Here is a 12,799-nt window from a genome sequence, read left to right as displayed (position 1 = left end):
TCCCCCTCCCTCCCGTCATCTTCCCAGCTCAGGGAGGCTGGTGGCTCCATACCCCCTGAGGATAAAGATGAAGATCCAAAACACAAGTGCTGAATGAGCACCAGCCAGTGTTATCCCAGCCAGTGTTATCCTGAGCCTGTCTCTGCCTACCCCTTTAGCCACATCCCACTGGCTCTCTCCTGCAGTCTCGCTGGGGCTCCACCTGTCCTCCTGGGCACAAGGCCTGGTGCCTGCGGCTCCCTCCTGCCTGAACATTCGCCCTCCCGCCCACTACAGCCCACACTGCTCTAAGCCCGGGGAGCTGCCCTTACCACCTCTCCCTGTTGTCCTACCTTATTCGAGTCATGATCCTTATAAAACCTTATAATCCTTATAAAACCTGTAAGTCATTTAATTACTTCAGTTGACTCATTCTGAAAAAGAGATTGGAAAGAACCAACTGATGCTTACGCGGTGCTTACTATGTGCCTAATGCCATTCCAAGAAAGTTACATCCTCAACTCACCTAATCTCCCTACCCCGCACCCCCAAGGGCTGTTATTACTCCTAATTAACAGAAGAAGGCACTGAGACCTTCCCAGGGGCCCACAGCTGGGCGGTGGTGGTGCCTGGCCAAATCCACAGCTGCACCAGGACATTCTCGTGAGGCAGAGCAGCGAGTGAGGGATGGACGGGTAGAGGGGTGTGGGTGGAACAAGGGGCCGTGGCGTTAAATAGTGTCTCTCTAAGGTGGGCTTCTCCTGCCATCTGGGGTGTGGGGGAGGCACGGAATATGACCAGGTGGGGGCTGGGTGTCCCCTGGGCCCCTAACTAGGCTGCTAAGGACCCTGCCCCAGAGGTCCCCAGACCCTCACCGCTCTCCCATCCCAGAGCCCCACTTCCACCCACCTCCCTGCCTCTATCCTTCCCTCCAGCCACTCGCCCGGATCCTTCCAGTGCCATCTGTGCCCCTGTGCCCGGCTCCCCTCTCAGGCCAGGGCTCCTCTCCACCTCCACCCTCAAAAGCACTGCGCCTCCACTGGTGATCTCGACCCAGCCGGCCTGCTTACTCCCTAGAAAAACAAACTGCTTCCCCACCAGAGGGGCAGTGCCTCTCAGACCCTTGGAAACAACTGCCTGTGCTGGGGTGTCTGGCAGGAGTTTTGTGCCCTGAATATTCTGGCTCCTCTGACAAAACCCTCTTTGCATTAAAGCAGAATGCCAATGGCTAAAACCACATTTCAAAGACATTTAACCCAATCCATTTCCCTTCTACTCTTTGAAAACTTGGACCCGGGCACCAAATCCATGCAATTTATGCACAATCACGAACGCTTCAGTTGTGCACAAGCGTAGCACTTTGCTGGTTTGCTTCGCTGACAGTCTTTACCCTTGCTGTGTGTGCCAGCGAGGCTCAAAGCGTGCAAGCCCGCAGACCTGCTTCTTCCTCTGGAAGGCAGGCGCACCTGCCTGAGCGAGGTCCTTGCCCCTTCCGTTTCTTAAGGGCTTAAAAAGCACATTTTAGTTGGGTGAGGTGGCACACGCCGGTAATTCCAGCTACTCAGGAGGCCGAAGCGGGAAGATCAAAGTTTGGTGCCAGCCTGGGCCACTTAGCACAACTTTGTCTCAAATTTAAAAGGGGTAGGGAGGCTGGGGATTTAGCTCAGTGGCATAAGCGCCTGCCTGGCAAGCACAAGGTCGTGAGTTCAATTCCCAGTACCAAAAAAAAACCACCAAAAAAAAAAGGGGTGGGGATGTAGCCCAGTGCTCCCTGGATCCCATCCCCAGGATCACAGCAGGGGAGGGCAGGCAGACACGTTTTAATTTTCAGAAAAGCACAGTTCATCAGACGACACAGCCATCATAGATTAACCACGGGGAGGACACACTGCTTGTCGGGAGGGAATGAATCTGTCAGATCTGGCTCGCTTCTAAGGAGAGATCTGAAATGGAAAATGGACTAAAATCAATGTCATCTTCACAGCCAGAAAAGAAACTGAGCCTCATTTCTATTTCCATAGACGTCACTTCTGATCACCAGGCCACTCGTTCATCTGCCAAAGTGATCGACCGAGTCCCTTCGGAGGAGGCCAGGCCGCCCTGGGTGCTGAGATTCGGTGAATGTGGCTCCCCCACAGCCACCAGCCAACACGGCTTCTGGGCATCTGAAATGTTGCTGGTGTTTCAGAGAAACTTTTCACTTTATTTAATTTTAATTCATTGACGAAAAACCTGACATTTGATTCAGTTACTGCCAAACTGTCAAGCATCTCTGAAACAACTTCATACCCATCTTGACTCTGAGGAAACCTAAACACAGATCAAATATTTGCAAGGACAAATCAGTGTCCAAATCAAAATATGCTCTATGCACAAAATACACACTGGATTTCAAAGGATGGGAACTATATCTCATCAACACTTTCTATATTGATTACATTTTCTGAAGATATTTTGGATGTATAGAGTTAAGAAAAAATGTTATTAAAATTAATTTCATTTGCATCTTTTTTTAATGTGCCAACTAGGAAAGTAAAAATTACTTTGGCTCACTTTATATATTTATTGTCCTTTTTGGCAATACTGGGGATTGAACCCCAAGCCTTTGCAATGAGCTACATCCCAGCCCTTTATGTTTCACTAAAACAGGTCTCACTCAGTCACCAGGCTAGCCAAGTGGGGCTGGAGTTTGTAATCCCCCTGCCTCAGCCTCCCAGAGTGCTGGGATTACAGGCACGTGTGCCACCACACCAAGCTTTTCACATTATATTTTGTCTAGCTGGACCCTGGAGCAGAGTGCAAGGCCATCTCACACATGGTTCCAGGGCAGAGGGCTGCTTAGCAACTCCAGACCCACCCCTCCTAATGCGGGAGACAATTAAACTCCTCCCTGAGGGGAGCGGCAACCCCAGACCTCAGTGCTTCCTGATTCAAGGTTTCAGACCTGGTCTCTGCAGCCCGCGACCCCACCTGACCTCAGTTTCCAGAGAATGCTAGAGGATGGGAGGAGATGGAGATTTACCTGTGAGCGCTCCCCTACCCCTGCACACACCTGGGAAGAGAGAAGTAACAGGACAGGACAGAGGCAGAAGGAAGGCAAACAAAGGGCAGGTTTACTTACTCCCCGAGGTTGCTCCTGCCGGCGCCCAGAGCAGGACAAGCCCCAGGAGTCCCATGGGTGCCGGCATCCCTGCCTGGCCAGTCCCACGGAGCCCCAAGCCACCAGCCTCACTCTCCAGGGTGACTCCTAGCATCCCCCAAAGGACCTTTCCTCCCCTAAGAGGAGGGTTCAGCTGAGATCCACTCTCCCGGCCTAGCTGGGAAGGAGGAGGGGCCGCAGGGTAGGACCCAGCCAATTAGAACCCAGCAATAAAGTTACTAGGGGAGGGCATGGGGGGCATGGGGGAGGGGCGGGGCTTCCGCCCACCGAGGGGGAAAGTCCCTTTTTTGCAACCTCTTGCCCTAGGAAGGCAATCTCAGGGCAGAGGCAGGACAGTGTGCTTTCACTTGCTTTTGATTATTGCAGTCGAATAATAGAACATAAAATTGACCAACTTTTTTTTTTGGAGACAGGTTCTCACTATTACTTCCTGGACTGGCTTCAGACTTTCTTCGATCCTCCTGCCTGGGCCTCCCAAGTGCTGAAATTACAGGTGTGCACCACCACTCCTGGCTTCTTTTATTTTTGTTTATTTGTTTTGCAACCCAAGGGATTAAACCGAGGGCTTTCATACTGAACAACAGTGCATCCCCTGGCCTATGTTGAGACAGCATCTTGCTAAGTTGCCCAGGTGGGACTCCAATCTCAGATCCTCTTGCCTCAGCCTCTCAAGTGCTGGGACCAGCTCCATTTGAACCATTTTAAAGCACACAATTCAGTAGCAACGAGCACCTCCGTGCCACTGTGCCACCGCCACCACCAGCTAGTTCTGTAGCGCATGTCTGGCTTGTCTTCTCCACCGCTCAGGGGTGGAAGGCCAATGCCGGGGACCAGCGAGGTCTTTGGGGATGGCAGGAGGGTTTGCACAGCTTTGGGCACAAGGTCTCTGGAGGGCACGGGGACAGCCTCGGGGGAAAGGGGCTGCTCGCTCACTCGTGTTGGAGCTTTCACACTCTGCGCCTGTCCGCTGCTGGAAAGCCAGGCGCCAGCCTCCTTTGCCAGACCTCTCACCCATCCCTTCCGGGCCTCCTCAGGAGCACCTCCTTCCCACAATTCCCACAACTGCTTTTTTCAGTACTGGGGATGGAACCTGGGAGGCCGCTGCTGCTGAGCTACATCCCCAGCCCTTTTTCTTTCTTTCTTTCTTTCTTTCCGGTACCGGGAATCAAACTCAGGACCTTGCTCTTGCCAGGCAGGCACTGTGCCACTGGCTCTATCCCCAGCTCCTCTTTTTGTTTCTTGAGACAGGGTCACATTAAATTGCCCAGGCTGGGCTTGAACTAGAGACCCTGCTGCTTCAGCCTTCCAAGTAGCTGGGATTACAGGCGTGCACCACAGTGCCAGGTTATAAACATGCTTTTTATAAGCCACTTGACTAAACTATAACATAGATTGTATGGTTCTCACGTTAAAAGTGTGCAAGTTGCCGGTGTGGTGGCGCATGCTTGTTGTAATCCCACCCACTCGGCAGGCTGAGGCAAGAGGCTCCTGAGCTCAAGGCCAGCCTGCCCGATCAAGACCCCGACTCAGAATAAAAAATAAAAAGAGCCAGGGACATGGAGCGCCCTGTGGCTGAATAATGATCCCGAGTGGGCAGACCACATTCTTTGTCTGTTCATCCGCTGATGGACATTGCATGGCCTTTAACAGAACTTTCTTGGAGCCAGATTAAAACACCACTGGCTGGGATATCATGTTTTAGGGAAGTGTAACCATTTATGCTTTTCATCTTGAGCCATTTTTCATATCTTGAAACCAATGATGCCACCTCCCCTCCCCCCAGCTCTAAAATCATTGTCAGAGCTCAGGAGCTGGAACCACAGAGCTGAGAGGCCCTCCAGTTGCCCGGGGCCTTGCATGTGCTGCAGGGTGAGTGTTAAAGGCATTCCAGGGGTGACACAGAAAAGCAAAGACCCCCAAGAAGAATAAAATGCAAAAGATGTTCAAGCCGCATAAAATGGCACATGCCTGCATTCCCAGCACTCCAGGAGGCTGAGGCAGGAGGATGGCAAGTTCAAGGCCAGCTGGGCAACTGCGTCTCAGCATGAAGGCCCTAGATTCTATTTACTGTATTGGGGAGGGAAGAAAAGAGGGGTTCAACAGAACAAGGAGAACCCTGGTTCACAGAATGGAATGATTACTGTGGCTGGACCCTTTTTAAGCAGTTTCTGAAGGAGAGATTTGCTTGTGCCCTCCAGGAGGAGAGCACAGTGACCTTAGTAACACTAATAACGCTCTGGGGAAACTGTGTCAGGTATTGGGCAAAGCCCTTCTTGGAGTTTAACTCATTCGACTCCCCCAGTAACGACTCTAAAGGTGGAAAAAGCCTCCTCCCCTTGCATAGTCGAGGAAGTAGAGACACAGAGAGGGCAAGTGACTTGCTCAATATCACACAGCTCAGGGGTTTTACCAGATGTGGCTCCAGAGTCCCCTGCTCTCCTAACTCTGGCAGCTTCACTTATTATTTTATTACTCCTTGCCATCTCCGTGGGAGACTCAGTCTCCAGCCGAGGCCTGGATCCTCCCGCTCATTCAAAGTCAGGAGCCTCAGTAAATCCTGCCATCTTTGCCGTGGTGGTTTCTGCTCATCACAGCGACATCAAGGGTCCCAGGCCCCGTCGCAGGTCTGCAGGGCAGACTTTCCAGGTAGCATCAAGACAAGTCTCCTTCGAACAGCTGGGGAGAGTTGGGAGCGGGAGACCACCGCCCCAGGGTAGAGGAGACCTGGCCAGTAGGGGGCACCACGAGCTCTTCGTGCTTGTGGAAGGTCTTCACCAAGCCCTGCGGCCTCATCTCTTATCTGTGAAATATTTCTGAAACGTGTGAGGGAGAAATGCTCCCTGCTGATCATGAGTAAGACTGAAAAGGCCAGGGATGGGGGTTCATGACTCATCTCCGCATCCTTCTTCCCTTAGCTGTCACCTCAAGAGAGATTTTGACCTCCCTGGAGTCACTCACTGGCAACATAAAAGGGCGGGAAGCTAGAGACAAAGTGTCTTCTGGCTCCATGCTGTGGTCAAGAGGAAAAGATGTCAGGGAGAAAGCAACTACAAACAGGAATTATCACATAACAAAAATAGCATCGCTTATGCTTGGGAGACAGATTATTCAATAACACCCCGTTCACAGAAAACAACCCAAACAGATTTGCATTTTACTAAAAAAGGCTCAAGTTTAGGCATAAAAAAAATGCAAATGAACACAGCCAAGCATGTTTCTTCAAAAGCCAAACATACACCTACCACTGGCCCCAGCCCCCACAAGAAGAGAAAGCACATAAAGATCTCTACAGCAGTGTCCACAGGAGCCTTGTCCATGACAGCTCAAATCAGGGTGGAGAAATGAATCAGGGCACGGCCATCCCATGGAATACTATACAGCAATGGAAAGGAACAGGGCAGACAGCACCACAGCCAGGGAGTCCCAGGAAGGGCTCTCCTGGAACTTGACCCTGAACTTAACCTCTCAGAGTTTCAGTTTCTTCATGTGTTAAATGGGGACAGGGACGGGGACACTTGCCTTGTATAACCATCCTGGAATTAAGCAACAGAACATGGTCTGCCCTGCCCATGGCCAGCATTCAACACGGACCTCTCTGCTGCTCTGCCGTGGGAGGGTTGGGTGACCCATAATGACTGCTTGTTACCCTCCCCACACCCACACGCCTACTTCTCATGCCCGGTTGACAGCACGTCACCACCCAGGTTAAGGCCGCAGTCCGCAGAGCCGCCGGGCGAGCCCTGTGTCATGGGGGTCACCAAGCCCTGTTCTTGCACCACCGGGGTGCAGCGGAGGCTGGCTCCCCCACACCTCCCACTGTGCGCACACCCACAGGGGGCCAGTGGCTTGCTCTTTTTTCCTCTTTCTGTCCTGGAGACTGAACCCAGGGCCTTTGCACTGAGCTATATCCCCCAAGTCACCCGCTCTTAAGAGGGCCCTGAGCAGAAGGTGCTGGACAGTTTTCTGTGCAGAGGAGCCTGGCAGTGACACTCAGAGGGGTGGAGTCCGAGAGAGGACAGGAGTCTCCTCCCTTCCCCATAGGGCCACAGGTTAAAAAGCCCTCCGAGAGCAGCTGTGCACAGGGCCTGCAGCCAGGCCTCCCTGTAAGCCCTCATAAGGCCTGTGTCAGGCCTGAAAATAGCATACCCAGGCTTTACTGAAAGCCCCTTCCCTGCCTTTCCCCAAGGGCTGGGTCCTTGGTGGTGCTATGCAGAACCTGCTGGAATGAGGCAGCTCTTCCCCTTCTCCCAGCCCAGGGAAGAGGTGTTGGGCCGGGGATATAGCTCAGCGGTGCAAGCGCCTGCCTGGCAAGTGCAAGGTCCTGAGTTCCACTCCCGGTACAAAAAAAACCAAAACAATAGTTGAAGAGGTGTCACACATCAGGAGCCCTGAGGACAGTGCAACTCTACTATCTGGCAAACTTAGTAATAACAGCCCCTTTCATCTTCAAATGTTCTCCCCTAGGTTTTTCACAATAATAACTTTAAAAAGAATATAGGAAGCCTGTTGTGGTGGTGCATGCCTAAAAATCTCATCTACTCAGGAAGCTGAGACAGGAGCATCTCCTGCCTGTGCAACTTAGCAAGACCCTGTCTTTTTTTTTTTTTTTGGTTTTTCTCAGGTACCGGGAACCGAACTCACGACCTTGCGCTTGTCAGGCAGGAGCTTTTGCCGCTGAGCTAAATCCCCAGCCCCAAGACCCTGTCTTGAAATAATAATGAAGGGCTGTCAGTGCCACACAGTGGTACACCGTCTGCCTGGCGTGCTGGAGGTCCTGTATTCAGTCCCCAGTACTGCTGAATGAATAGACAATATATAGAAGAAAACTTTAGCATCGCTTCACACACAGATGGAACAATGATTTTATTTTTGAACAGCTAATACAATGAGGAGTAATTCCAGAACTATAAGGTTGGGTTGGTTGTTTTTTTTTTTTTTTTTTGGTTTTGTTTTTGCTTTCTTGTGGGGAGGGGGAGCCACAAACCTGTTAAAGAGATAACCACCACCAGGTGAGTGACTAAGTGAAATGAGGTCCATCTGTACTGTGGAGTACTGTGAGGCCGGCAACAGGAACCGAGCACAGGTTCACACAGACGAGCCTTGACAGCACTGTGCTCAGTGACAACACCCAGACCCGGGACACGAGGGAGGGCGTGGCTCCATTACAGGACATGCGCAGAACGAGCAAGGCTGGAGAGAGGAGTCTGTCAGCGGCGGCTGCGGCCAGGTGGAGGGTTCTGGTCAAGGCCACGCCGGTGCAAACGTTGATTGTGCTGATGGCTGCACAGCTCAGTTTCTGTGCTAAAATAAAGACTGTGCACTTCAGATGGCTGCACTATGTCTTCATGAAGCTATTGCCGAGAAAACCAAACCACCCTTACCTGGAAACCCTTTGCCCACGGCTGTTGATAGCAAAGGTCCCCGGTGGGGTCTGAAGGCTTCTCTCATATTTGGACGCCCGCCCCTCCCTTGGCCTTCCCCCATTTCTTTGCTGGTCTGAGGCCAAGGTCTCAGCACTCCAGACAGACAGGCACCATCTGTGCCCCCAGGTGCAGGCTCTCAAGCTAGCAAAAAACGAGCTCCCTGAGGGCCACACCCCACCCCAGGCGCTAACTTGGTCCTGTTCTGGAGAGGACGCACATGGTCTGACCTCTGAGGAGAACACGGTGGGCCTACCTCAGCCTGCTCAGGCAGGGCAGGGGGCAGAGAGCAGGGGGCAGGGGGCAGGCCCCGGCATCCAAGGGGAGGGGATAAACCTGCAGGGGGCGCCACTTCCCCCATTCTGAGCCAGGCGTGCTAGCGCCCACACCTGGCACCAGAGGGTGGGAAGGGGACACAGGCAGCTATTCTTGCAAAACTGAGTCTCACCTGCTTGGCTGGCGCTGCTCCTGCCTCACCCTGAGACTTGCTCAGAGGTGCCCAACCAGTGTCTCCAGGGCTTTCCTAGCTCACCCAGGAGCTTGCCCCCTGACAGGCCAAAAGAGCTGGCCCCTCGCATGTTCTGGAGTGTTCTGGAATGTTCCAGCAGGTTTCATATTCTCCCCTGGACCCATCCATTTCCTCACCCAGATCTTTAAAGCTGGAAGAACCAGTCTGCCTCCTTCTGAAGAGGAGCAGACTCAGCCTGGGAGATCTAAACAACTTGGCCAAGCCACATAGCAGGTTGCAAGTAGCTCAGCAAGAGTCCCTGAGGAACAGCTTTCAGTTCTTTCAAAATTCCATAAGTACTGTATCACCCATTCTATCCCAGTACCATGCTAGTGATACTGAGATCCTGCTCTCAGATTCTGCCCTTTCTTTGAAATACTACTCTGTCATATGTTGTGATCTTTGTTGTTGTTTTGCGGTACTCATATTATAGGCAGCTAAGTTAGTTAGAAATTAACATGCAGTCAGAGAGGGACTGGGCTCTCAAGGAAGTCAGGGAAGAATAAAGACATCAGATTGTGGCGGGAGGCGCATCTGAAGGCCAGTCCTCATGATAAAGACGCGCTGGCCAGGCCTACATGCCTGCCTGGGGTTTAGGGAGTAACTTGGAATTATACTATAATTGGTATCACCAGGTCCGGTAAAGTCCAGATACACATCAGTTGTCCAGGTGGGTGACCATCAGACCCATCCCTTCCCCAAAATGCCTGCACTCTTTCCGTGGACCCTTGCTATGTGACTCATCTCCGTACTGGATCAATATTAGCGAAGTGGCTGAACTTGCAATCCTGTAGGTTGAGTATAGTTTGACCCTCATTGTATCCACATGGTGACTTTGCTGTATGCATTACCCCTAACACAGGGGCTCAGTAGCTACCTACTTGCGGGACCCCTTCTACCTCTCAGGAGCTATTCCTACTCCTCGATAACTGTTTCCTATTCTTAACCTCTTTTGTCCTTTGGAATTCATTCTGCAATTTCAGGGGACACGAACTCAGCACATCTGACTTCTAGCAGGTTGGGAGTTACATTTTTCCCTATATCACTTGGGATTGAGTCCAGGGCCTTCCCTCTTTGCTATCTCTCCAGCCTCTTTTTATTTTTCATTTTGAAACAGGGTCTTGCTAAGTTTCCTAGGCTAGGCTCAAACTTGTGATCCTCCTGCCTCAGACTTCCAGAGTACTGCGATTGCAGGCACTGTAGTCTTACGACATTTGTTTTTTTTTGTTGTTGTTGTTGTTTGTTTTTTTTTCTGGTACGGGGAATCAAACTCATGACTTTGTGCTTGCCAGGCAAGTGCTGTGCCGCTGAGCTAAATCCCCAGCCCTCTTAGGACATTTGTTGATGGTTACTACTTCATTTAAATATCCATTCTGATTTACACTGAACTCAAAATTTACCCTGCCTCGTTTCGCCAACTGTCATAGTACATTATACAAATTAGCATTTGTCTGAGACAGGGTCTCCCTGTATAATGCAGGTTGGCTTTGAACTCACTATGTGGCCCAGGTAGGCCTCAAACTCACAGCAATCCTCTTACAAGCATGCGCCACCAGGCCTGGTGACTAGCAAGTTTTCCACTGGGTGAAATTCCTCCAACAAAATTAACTTCGAACAATTCAGTGCCATTTACTGTACTCACACTGGCGAGCAACCTTCATCTCTATCTGGTGGCAAACACTGTCATCATCCCTAAAAGGACACCCTGGCTTCATGAAGCAGTTACTGCCCACTGCCTCTCTCTCCTGCCCAGCAACTACCAATCCCCAGTCTGTCTCTGGAATTGCCTGTTCCGCATATTTCTTCTAAATGGAATTGTACAATATGTGACCATTTATGTCTGGCTTCTCTCATGGAGCCACGCGTTTCTGAGGTTCATCTGCACTGTGGGCTGTGTCAATGCTTGGTCCCTTTTTATGGGAACTGGTGTATTTTTAACCACATGTTTGAGTCACTGAGGGACACCCAATTCCTAAATATGGAAAATGTTGGCTTTGCCCAGACATTGTGGTTCGTATCTGTAATTCCAGCACTCTGGGAGGCTGAGGCAGGAAGATTGCAAGTTTGAGCCCACCCCGGGCAACTGAGTGATTTAGCAAGACCCTGTCTCAGAATAAAGAATAAGAAAAGGGCTAGGGATGTAGCTCAGGGCTTCAATCCCCAGTACCACCACCACCAAAAAAATCCTGGTTTCAACTCATTTTGTTCAGGCTCTCAGGGGGGTGATTTTGCCCCTTAAAGGATGTAGATAAGGTCTGGAGACGCTCTTTATTATCACACCTGGGCACTGGAGACTGGCATCTGGAAGGCGCCAAGGATGCTGCTAAGCACCCATGACGAGTGATCCTGCCCGAGGGGTCTGGCCTCAGTTCCTTCTCTCACTGGTCTGATCCCAGACCCCAGGGAAGAGCACTAAAACTGCCAGCCCTTAGGGTCAGCCAAGTGTGAAGGGGACCCAGAGGCGGAGGGAGGGGAGAGAGAAACAGGGAAGGGACAGGGCATTCAAGAATGAAGGGCACTGTGCGCACACACACAACTCCCTGTGCTGAATGTAGTCATTACATTTGCTAATGAAAAGAATTCTTTTAAAGGAGACAAGGAATCACAAGTGCTCTCTTCAAAATTCACATTCTTGGGGGCCCCCAGGCCTTCTGAGTGTATATCTCCAGGCTAGCAGCCGGAACCTAGATTTTAACAAGTCCAAGGGGATTTTAGAGCCAGGCATGGTGGCGCACGCCTGTAATCCCAGCACTGGGGAGGCTGAGGCAGGAGGATCGTTGCAAGTTCGAGGCCAGCCTGGGCTACAAAGTGAGCTCAAGGCCAGCCTGAACTGCATAGTGAGATCCTGTCTCAAAAAGCCAAGGGGATTTTAGGATCCAGTTCCTTGGGCACACCTCCCTTCCTTTATTTGTAAAATGGTGCTAAGTTTCCCTTTCTCCTGGGAGAATTCTCCTCGCAGAGTCCATGGAGACCAGATTGGAGGACCCTTTACACCGAGATCACCTACCATGACGTGCAGTGATTCTGAAGTGATGAACTTCTCGTTCCATTCTCCGGGGCCCTGGGGATGTTCCACCCCGGAGGGCATTCCCTAAAGGGCTGGAGAGGCACTGAGACCCTGTCACGTCTGCGAGGGAGCCTTGTGCGCAGCTACTGAGGGGATAGGCGGGGCTGCCTGAGGCCTTCCGCACCCTTTCTTGCATGCAGATCTATTCACTGGTGCGTTTTATGAACTGTGTTGGTACAGAGGCATCTACCCCAAGCTGGATGCAGTAGGATTATGGCAGGCTCTTCCCCAGCTGGGTACAAGCGTAACAGAATGGACGGCGCCTGTGGTGCCCACGCCCATACCTGCTGTGCCAGCAGACAGGTCAGCCTGGTGGCCGGTGACATTCACGGGAGTCGGATCAACGCTGGGGTGCACAGCTCCGCCAGGGTCCTGTGTGCTATTAGGCCCGGAAACTGGCCTGGCCTGCTGCGGAGGGTCCCCAGGCAGATGCCATGCACAGCCAACAGGGAGGGAGGCCACGGCTGGCCTGCAGCTCTGGAAGGACACTTGTTCACATCTTTTACTCCCTGGGGTCAGACCTTCCCCATGTGCACACACACAGGGCCACTCACAGACAGCTAGAGACTCCCAGAGCCTCAGACACACAAACCACCTCCCTACGCAGACACATATGCCTGTGGAGATACCCAGCTCCTGCCACACAAACACGCAGATGTATATAC

The 12,799-nt window shown here is 51.8% G+C and overlaps 2 long non-coding RNA genes across 2 annotated transcripts in view; both read right to left on the bottom strand.

Moving 5' to 3' along the window:
- The window catches only part of LOC102028238, an 11,723-nt gene extending 11,642 nt beyond the window's left edge, over positions 1-81 (bottom strand). Inside the window, exon 1 of the long non-coding RNA XR_262123.2 lies at positions 53-81. This is a non-coding gene — a long non-coding RNA (uncharacterized LOC102028238). The remainder of the gene's footprint in view (positions 1-52) is intronic.
- A 7,896-nt stretch (positions 82-7,977) lies between these two features.
- On the bottom strand, positions 7,978-12,410 carry LOC106149315. Its single transcript, XR_001235409.1, has 2 exons — positions 12,075-12,410; positions 7,978-8,440 (listed from the first exon to the last, which is right to left on the bottom strand). It is a non-coding gene; the product is annotated as an uncharacterized LOC106149315 (long non-coding RNA).
- Positions 12,411-12,799: the final 389 nt, after the last annotated feature.

This window comes from Chinchilla lanigera, unplaced genomic scaffold, assembly GCF_000276665.1.
Source record: "Chinchilla lanigera isolate Chin_1 unplaced genomic scaffold, ChiLan1.0 scaffold00041, whole genome shotgun sequence".
NCBI lineage: Eukaryota > Metazoa > Chordata > Mammalia > Rodentia > Chinchillidae > Chinchilla > Chinchilla lanigera.
This window is presented reverse-complemented; position numbering and strand designations above follow the sequence as displayed.